Source organism: Pundamilia nyererei, unplaced genomic scaffold, assembly GCF_000239375.1.
Source record: "Pundamilia nyererei isolate P.nyererei 1_Seehausen unplaced genomic scaffold, PunNye1.0 scaffold00201, whole genome shotgun sequence".
NCBI lineage: Eukaryota > Metazoa > Chordata > Actinopteri > Cichliformes > Cichlidae > Pundamilia > Pundamilia nyererei.
The window spans coordinates 302,024-310,775 of NW_005187602.1; the positions used below are offsets into that span (position 1 = coordinate 302,024).

Consider the following 8,752-nt stretch of genomic DNA (forward strand, 5'->3'; position numbering starts at 1 on the left):
AGAACAAACACACAAAAAATATGGTAACAAAAACTTAGCATGATGTTTCAGTGTGTGGAGTACAGAAACCCTAGTATGATGTCATAGTGGCAAAGTCTATCTATTATATAGTTTATGTTCCAAACCAGTGCGTACTGCGTTGTTTCGTCAGACTTGAGCTTAACTGGCTTCATACTTTTTCCAACTCTCTGGCTCCTCTGTTCTAATGTGAAACAGTCTTCAATTATTTAGGGATACTTAGTTTGAAGCTAGCTTACACTGAAAACTGTTTATTTTGCTTAAGTAAACACAGTTTTGTTTGAAGGAACTGTTGTAAAGATGTTGCTATAGAGCATCGAAAAATACACAAACAGTGAAAAAACTTCACCAAACAGTGTTGCTTGAATTTCTGTTCACACCCCCCAAAGTGCTCCCTCTTACACAACAATGCGAAGCATATAATTAAGACCCAGTCTAAACTGATGGCACGTTCCCATTGTCTTTCAAAATCTCTTGCAGGCGTCAGTGTTAACCTTTGAAATGTATACTGTATGTTGGATTTAAAAAGACAGAGAAGAAAGATGTGTTCAGAAGCAAATACAGAAAAATGTATAGGACAAGCCAAGAGAAACGATCCAAAGGAGGCAAGAATCAGAGATTACCGTAAGAGTAAAAAACATCTGAACCACCAATAGTTGGTGACTCACATCTGAACACTCATAAATGCACAAGTTCTGATATCAAGAAACACAAGATTTTTCATTTATAGGGGCAGTGTGGATGAGGTGGTTGTGCTCAAGCAGGGTCTCTACAGAATGCATGGTTACTTTGTAACCTTGGTTCTCTGAGTGAGAGACTATCTTCCACTCTGTTGCATGTTCTATATGTGTATATGTATTTTTACAAATATACATATATAGACTCTGGCCCAGTCAAGCCGAGCTGGAGGGCGGAAGGCATCGGTCTGTTAGACACAAGACTGGCCTCAGCGAGTCCCGCCTCCTGCCTCAGCCAAGCCTGCCCATCCATCTGCCGTCTCCACACCACCACCTGCTACAGGGACCAAGGCAGTGGGTTCCCCTCTACATGAGCTCAAGGGGCAGCAACTACCAGAGCCTCGTGCAAGCCCTGCACAGTCATAGCCTGCTTCATTTCAGTCAGAGTGCATCACGCCATCGTGTGATCAGAGCTCCCCATTACGTGTGTTCCACTCTTATGCAAACCTTCTCCGACCACTGCCTTTTTTTTGACTCTAGGTCCTCTTTGAACGTTGCAGCCCGAGTCATGTTTGACCACTTAGTTTTGGTTTTGTCAGGGTTCCTGCGTCGTTGACCCATCGTTTTCAGTTTGTTCAACTTCAATTTATTTTGTCACTCGTTCTCATTTCCTGTTTTGCTGTTCCAGTTACTTCCATGTGTCATTAGTCAGATTATGTTCAGCTGTGTACTCACCGGTCTCTCATTATCATCCTTATTAGTCTGTGTATTTAAGTCATCAGTTCTCTCCAGCTCATGGTCTTGTCATTGCTGTTGTCTCTCCCACATGTGTGTCTATCCATTCAGTCAGTCAGCCAGTCGTTCATTCGTTCAGTCAGTTCAGCCACCTTATGTTCTGTTCATCCATTCTTCACAATTAACTCCAGCCTTCACCAACCTGTGAGTCTCGCGTTTGGGTGTGCTCTTCCTCACCTCCACACGGCGAAGCTCTGACAGGTTTGTTGTAAATAAATCTTGTAAATGTTTCTACTTGTGCAATAAGTCTGCTTTTGGGTCCAATTTTCACATACCACCAGTTCATGTCATATACTGTAAATCAGCAGCCTGCCTAAAAACAATAAGAGCCCATACATATTTTCAGGCCAGTGAGACCTGTTTTTCACATCACTCTATCAAAGATAACAAGTGGAGTATCGTACTCACAGTTACTTGAAATTTAAGTGAAAACCAGGCTAAGTTTTTGCTAAGTTTGTATAAAAGAAAAAAGAAGCTTCATCAGAAACATGCTCTGAAGCTGATAGTGAATAAACAAAACAAATGTTTCAGTTTTCAGTAAAAGAACGGTTTCCTCCATAATGACATGTCTCTCCACGAATACAAAGTAGCTGTATTTTTTCATGTAAATACTGTTTAGTTGGATGGTTTACTCTGTAGTCTGAAAAAAACATTAAAAGGGAAAAGCCATGTCCATATTAAACATAGGGGCTTGCAAGAATTGGGCTCCCTGTGACTTTTGTCTCCTTGTTGTAAATATGTGTGGTTAACCACTGGAATTTCAGCCCTGGCTAAAGTGCCAGGTCCATATATATAATATCATTTAATTAGCACAGTGACACTCTGCTGTGCAGAGGATGGAGAATACAAATTAACAAATGTGGAGACAAGGTGATACTGCTTTTAACAGCTGCATTTTACTTTGGGGAAAGAAGAAAATAATGACTTTTGAGCCCTCTGAGATTTCATGTTCTCTGTTTGACTGAGCTGATTTTCTTCAGGGCTGTCAAGTTTATGTGGTTATACTTATTAAACTAGCAGACTGGCATGTCCTGTATGAGATGACCCATTTGAATGTTCTACACAGGGAAAAAAACTAATGGTGCACCACAGTGTACATTAGAAGCTGAAATGCTTGTACATTTATTTTGAGATGTACTGTAAACTCTGAGCTTTTAGTTGAAGAATTTTAAAAGGAGGTTATAGGATTGGTTTTACACCAGGATGCAAGTGTTATAGAAAGTTCCCTGGATCTTTTTAAAACACTGGTCTAGAAGTGTAACTTTGCATTGGAGCGATGTTAGCAATAGTTAAGTAACACTGACATCTAGTAAGGATTTATAACTGCTACTAGGTAATTAGTATTAACTAAAACTAATGCACTCACATACAGTAATAAACCATAGATCCCATTTATCATTGAGGATGTATCCTTTGAAGCTTTTTGTGCTATACCGCCTATTATTAATGTTTTAGTATAGAATAAATATATAATGAAAAATATGAAGGTGTGCTGTTGTTTCTGGCACTAAGATGATAGTAACAGACCCTTTAAGTCCTATACATTGCAAGGTGGAGCCTCAATGGATCAATCTTGTTTGTCCAGCACATCCCACAGATACTCAATTGCATTCAGATGAGGGGAATTTGGATGCCAAGCCAATGCCTCAAACTTGTTGTGCTTCCCAAACAACTCCTGAACCTTCCTGAACTTTACTTTGTGGCGCATTATCCTACAGAAAGAGGCCGCAGCCCTTGGGCAATACCATTTTCATAAAAGGGTGTACATGGTCTGGAGCAGTGCTTAGGTAGGTGGTAAATGTCAAAGAAAAATCAACATGGATGGTTGGATCTGAAGTTTCTCAGCATTGTCATCCACATGCAGTGGAAATGTGATTCAGACCAGGCCACCTTCTTCCATTGCGCCATGTTTGCATGCCCATTGTTGACAGAAAGTATAATTTTCCCATGGATACGGTGAGATAGACCACTCAAGCCTCATTTTGTAGTCTTTGTTTCACATAATGCTTTGCTGTAATGCTTCCTGTTCTGCATGTAATTGGGCGTACTAGTAGCTTAATTTGTACAATAAATTGTACAAATCCTGTGTTAGTGATGCTCAAAAGCTAGTTTACACACGACTTATTCATTGTTATCAGGTTGCTCCAAAAGCTCCCTGAAAAGCCTTCAGTTGTTTCAGAATGCACTAATTGAGAATAGAAAGCGAGAGACCATATTTCTCCTGGCTTCTCTTCACTGGCTCTCTGTTAAATTCAGAATTAAAATGAACAAAATCTTGAACAATCAGGCCCCATCACATCTTAATTATCTCATAGTACATTATTATCCTACAAGAGTCCTTTGCTGTTAACCCACAGGCTTAGTTTTGGTTCCTAGCACTTTTATCGGTACAATGAGTGGCAGTGCCTTCAGCTATCAGGCCTCTCTCCCAGATTAGATTTGGAGGTAGACATTCTCCACTTTCAAGATTAGGCTTAAAACTTTATATTCTGATAAAGCTTATAGTGAGAGCTGGATCAGGTGACCCTGAATCCTCCCTTTGTTATGCTGCAATAGGCTTAGGCTTCTGGGGGACTTCACAAGATGAAATTATTTTATTTTATTTTCACTCATCTCTGTCCTCTTTCTTTCTGTGTATACACCAGCACTGTATTTAATCATTAGTAATTAATAAACTCTGCCTCTCTAAACTCTGGCACTCTCACCTATAGCTTTTCTTTTATCCTGTCTCTTTTTGGCTCTCCTCTCTTTCCTCTTACTTCCAACCGGTTGTGGCAGATGGCTGCCCCTCCCTTACTCTGCTGAAGGATTCGTCCTATTAAAAGCGAATTGTTCCCTTAGAACTGTTGCCTCATGCTTGCTTGAGATTTTCCGATTCTTTGAATTTCTCTCTAATACTGTTTTTATTCTGTACTACTGTTGTGGATTGGTGGTAAACAATTAAAACTAAATTGAAATTGAACTGAACTGCCACTACATAAGTTAATAACAAAGACACCTTCAAAATGAGTAGAGTCTCTAGCAAGTTCTATTCCATAACGATTGCTCCCTCAATATACAGTGACAGGCAGAGGCCTATAAGATTTCCTCTGTATCAAAGAAAGACACTGACTGTTATTAGTACAGCCAGGGTTATAAAGGAAAAAGTACACAAATGAATTACTGTTGATTGGTAATTTGGTGGTATTTGTTTCCTAAAATAAACCAAAACTTACTTTACACTGTCTCAGATTTACTAAAGCAGAGCTCTAAAAAAAAGTCCATATTTACATATTTCTTCAGAATTTGCCAGAGAAAAATGAACACATTATTCTCACACCCTTTCGTGCACAACTGCTAGAAGTCACTTAATTTTAAAACATAGGTACTGTTTCTAAACACGGGCCTACATTTTCTTTTACTTTGGTGAGCAAGTCAAGAAAAAAAAAACAAGGCTCTAATACAAATTGTTCCTAGGTGATAAAAAAATATGTCAGAAGATATCTCCTTCAAATTTGTAATTGCTAATATACAAACATCTGTTATGCTGCACTGGTCTCTGAAACAGTTTTCTACAGTTTTCACTGATCCAGTCAAACAGGCATTCATACAGTGCTGTTATTTGTAACTGATTATTTGTTTTTGGTACACACACACTCAGCCTGAGGATACATACACATGTACAGGAGGAGCTTGGATTGATTCAGCAACCTTCTGGTAACTGAACCAAATTAGTCTCAGCTCATTTATAACAAGGCATCTGTTTTTTGGTGAACTCCATTTAAGAGAAACATGATTCTGGTGTTCTAGCTCCAGCAGGGCAAGAAGGAGCCTTTAGTTCAACAAAGGCCGTTACGCTGAGACATGAAGTAGGCGGCACACTGTTGTACAATATAACACAAATGCCATTAAAAATAATGTAGGTTTAAGACAGTGCCAACGTGGTTTCATTTTTCACACCCAGAAGCTGTATCCATCTTTATATGATGTTAATACTACGTATAGACTAATATATTCGAGTAAAAAATGCAAGAGACAACTTATTTTATTTATTTTAATTGAATGTAAAGTTCATATGCAAAAAAGTGAGATTTGATCTGGTCAGACTTTCTCACAGACAGTTGATGACATTTTTGTTTACATGTGTGTTCTAGACTGACTGATGTGGATGAATTGACTTTTTTTTTCCAGGGAGGATCAGACATCTGATGAGCTCTACAAGCTAACGAATTTAAACCCTCACTCTCTCTCCTTTGTTTCTGTGCCTCTCTTCCCTCCTCCCTCCTTCCCTCTCTGCTCTCTAATCACTGTGTTGTGGTAGTCACACTTTCTCCTCCCTCTCGTCTCCTCTCTGTGCTGTATATAAGTGCAGATGGCTGGCTTGTATTTCAGACTGCAAGAAGGAATGAATGCAAGCATGCAGCACAGACAGCCACCATGACTCCTGCTTTGAACCCTGAAGAAGAGACCCGAGCATCTATAGGTGAGCTCTTACACCCTTAGCATGTTTTCACCAGATAACTGTTAAAAACTTTTATTTTATCAGGCTGAAAGATCATGCCTTTCTGGGACCTTTTGTTTTGCTGCACAAAGAGGAAGATAAAAGTATTTTTAAACCCTGAGGGAAGCAGCCACCCTTGGTGAATGCTCTGGGTGATGCAGGAAGGGGAGGAGGAGGATAGGAGTGCCCAATCATCCAAGGAATGTTGGCTCAATGTTAAAAAATAACCCTCAAAGTGAGGAGTTTTTCCCATTGAGAAATCAGATGCACGGCAGCAAATTTCTTAAGCATCTGAGTGGAGATTTTACCCAACAGGCACAAGCTGTGCATCAGCTGTAACAGAGGCAGTAACAAAATCCCATTTTAAGGATGCTTTGACTCATAAAGTGTCACAGCAAGAATACCTGACAACAAGAGAGAGCACAGTTTTCAAGTGTTGTTACTAAAAGCAGCTGGATACTCACCTATACCATACGCCTATGCTGTAATTGCTGACCTTATTTCAAATTTGAGCATAGATTAAACCTACTATCGACTCCTGTTTTTATAGTTATTCTTTCTGACATGCAACTGAAAGAATGAAAACTAAAATTTTCTTTTAAACATTAATTTACTGAATATTTGATTATAATCCATTCAAATTCTCTCATAATATAATCATATAATTGTGATATTGATAGGTCTGGAAGCTTACACAGTTGGCATTTGTGTCGGCTTCCTTTCCTGGTCTCAAACAGGCTAAATGTTTTTAACACAGCAGTTCTTTTCCAGTCTTATTGATCAAAGCACCTAAAGTGCTTTGATTTGATACGTTCTTGCAGCTTTTAACAGAAATTGTTGTGCAGTGATTTTCCTGTCAAATACATTTACACTGCTGCTGCGCTTGCTTTGAGTTAGTATTATGTTAACCTCTTCAAATATTTCCACTCTGCAGCGCTTAACCATTAATATGACTGGTCGCGCATTTGCCATACATTTCATGTTACCACACAGGGGAAACTGGTTTCACCTAAGTTGATAATCACATTTGTGTGAACACTTGCCTGATTGCTGTTGTCATAGTAAGTGAATCCAGATAACAGAAAGAAACCCAGGGCATGCTGAGCTGGTTTAATAGTACAGGGCCCAGGTGACACCTGATGGGATCGTAGCTACCATTAGACTGTTTATAAAAGATGAAAGTAGCTTCCAGGTCTGGAAAATGAAGCAAAAGCAGAAATGGCCTAAACCAGAATTCTTTACAATGAGCCATAGACTCTGGGGGTACAAATTTCAACTTTGGTAGTTCCTGTTTTCCAGCTTTTGTTTTCTGGAATCAGGACCACATTTGCTCAGCAATAACATGTGTTAAAAGGCTTCTCTCGCTCCTCTGGTTAACATGGTTGGACCAGCTTTTTTGTGCCTCGTGGAAAATTCTGAGGCAGAGTCGTGTTACTGAGTGCTCGTAGAGATGATAGCAGAGACGAGCTGCAAGGCCACTTTCAGTTTGAGAAAATACAATACAAAATCAGTTGGGTAAACTTAAAACAAAGCTCTTTGTTACCTGTTACACAACTCTCACGTTTGTACACAGTACACTGTATAAAGATGATAAACTGCAAGACGCTATACTGTAGCAAATATTTCAATAGCTTTTAAGAAGACGATTCCCGTCATGAGCCTGAGTCTTGCGCATCAGGCTTGTTCTGGGTTGGAATGACGTGTCTTTTCTGTCAGATTCTATAAATGGTTGATCAGAATTGTTAATGCCGTTCATTTCTCTGTCATATCATTTATTTGAACCCTTTTGTCCTAAAGGTTTGTTTGATTACACCTAAAACCAGTTGACATCCTAGACCTTTTATCCATTAAGTGAACTAAATTCAATTCGTTCAAATAGTTCAAATAGTGCCAAATCACAACAACAGTTGCTTCAAGGTTTTATATATTGTAAGGTTAACCCCAGCAATCAGATGACCCCCTATGAAAAAGCACTTGGTGACAGTGCAAAAGAAAAGCTCTCTCAGTTTTCTGGCAGAACCGGGTTCAGGGAAAGGTGGCCATCTGCTGCCAGTGGTAAGCAGCGAGGGGAGGAAAACAAGGCAAAAAACCTGCTGTGGGAGACAGCCAGATGAAACACTAATGATTGAATAAAAAGTGTTGTATAAACACATGGTGAGTGAAAAGAGGTGACTGAAGAAGAATCACTTGGTCCATCATGGGAAACCCTGTGCCCAATCCTAACCCAAGTGGCCTATGGGTTATTGCAACATAACTAATGGAGAATTCAGAGTCGGCTAATCCAGTCCTAACTATATGCATTGTCAAAAAAGGAAAGTTTAAAGCATAATCCTAAAAGTAGAGAGGGTGTCTGTCTCTCAAGTCCAACTGGGAACTGCTCCCACAGCAGAGGGGCCTGAAAGCTGAAGGATCTGCCTCCCATTCTACTTCTACATACACATGTAGGTTAATTTAGTAAGGATGTTTGTTTTTTTTCTTTATTCAACTGTTTTATTGAGGCCATTTTATTAGTTGGATTTAAAATCAGGTCTGCTTCTTAATCAGACATAACCAACGAATAGAAAGCCTGCAATGTTAAAAGCTTTCTGAATCTGACTGAAGAGCAGTAATGTGACTTGGCGATGTTTAGTTGGCGCCGAGACATATTTATGTGACAGACGGTGTATGTCAGAATATCTTTTATTTCGACTCTTTGCTCTGCCCTGCCCACAGGGAACTTGGCTCAGTTCCCAAGCATCAAAAGCAGGAAATGAGTCTCCCTCTCCTCACATTTCTGTTTTCA

General features: G+C 39.5%; 1 protein-coding gene across 1 annotated transcript in view; it reads left to right on the forward strand.

The window, feature by feature from the left end:
• Positions 1 to 5,874: 5,874 nt before the first annotated feature.
• The window catches only part of hyal4 (hyaluronidase 4), a 20,277-nt gene continuing 17,399 nt past the window's right edge, over positions 5,875 to 8,752 (forward strand). Inside the window, exon 1 of the mRNA XM_013914500.1 lies at positions 5,875 to 5,952. The gene's annotated coding sequence lies outside the window, so the exon portion shown is untranslated. The remainder of the gene's footprint in view (positions 5,953 to 8,752) is intronic.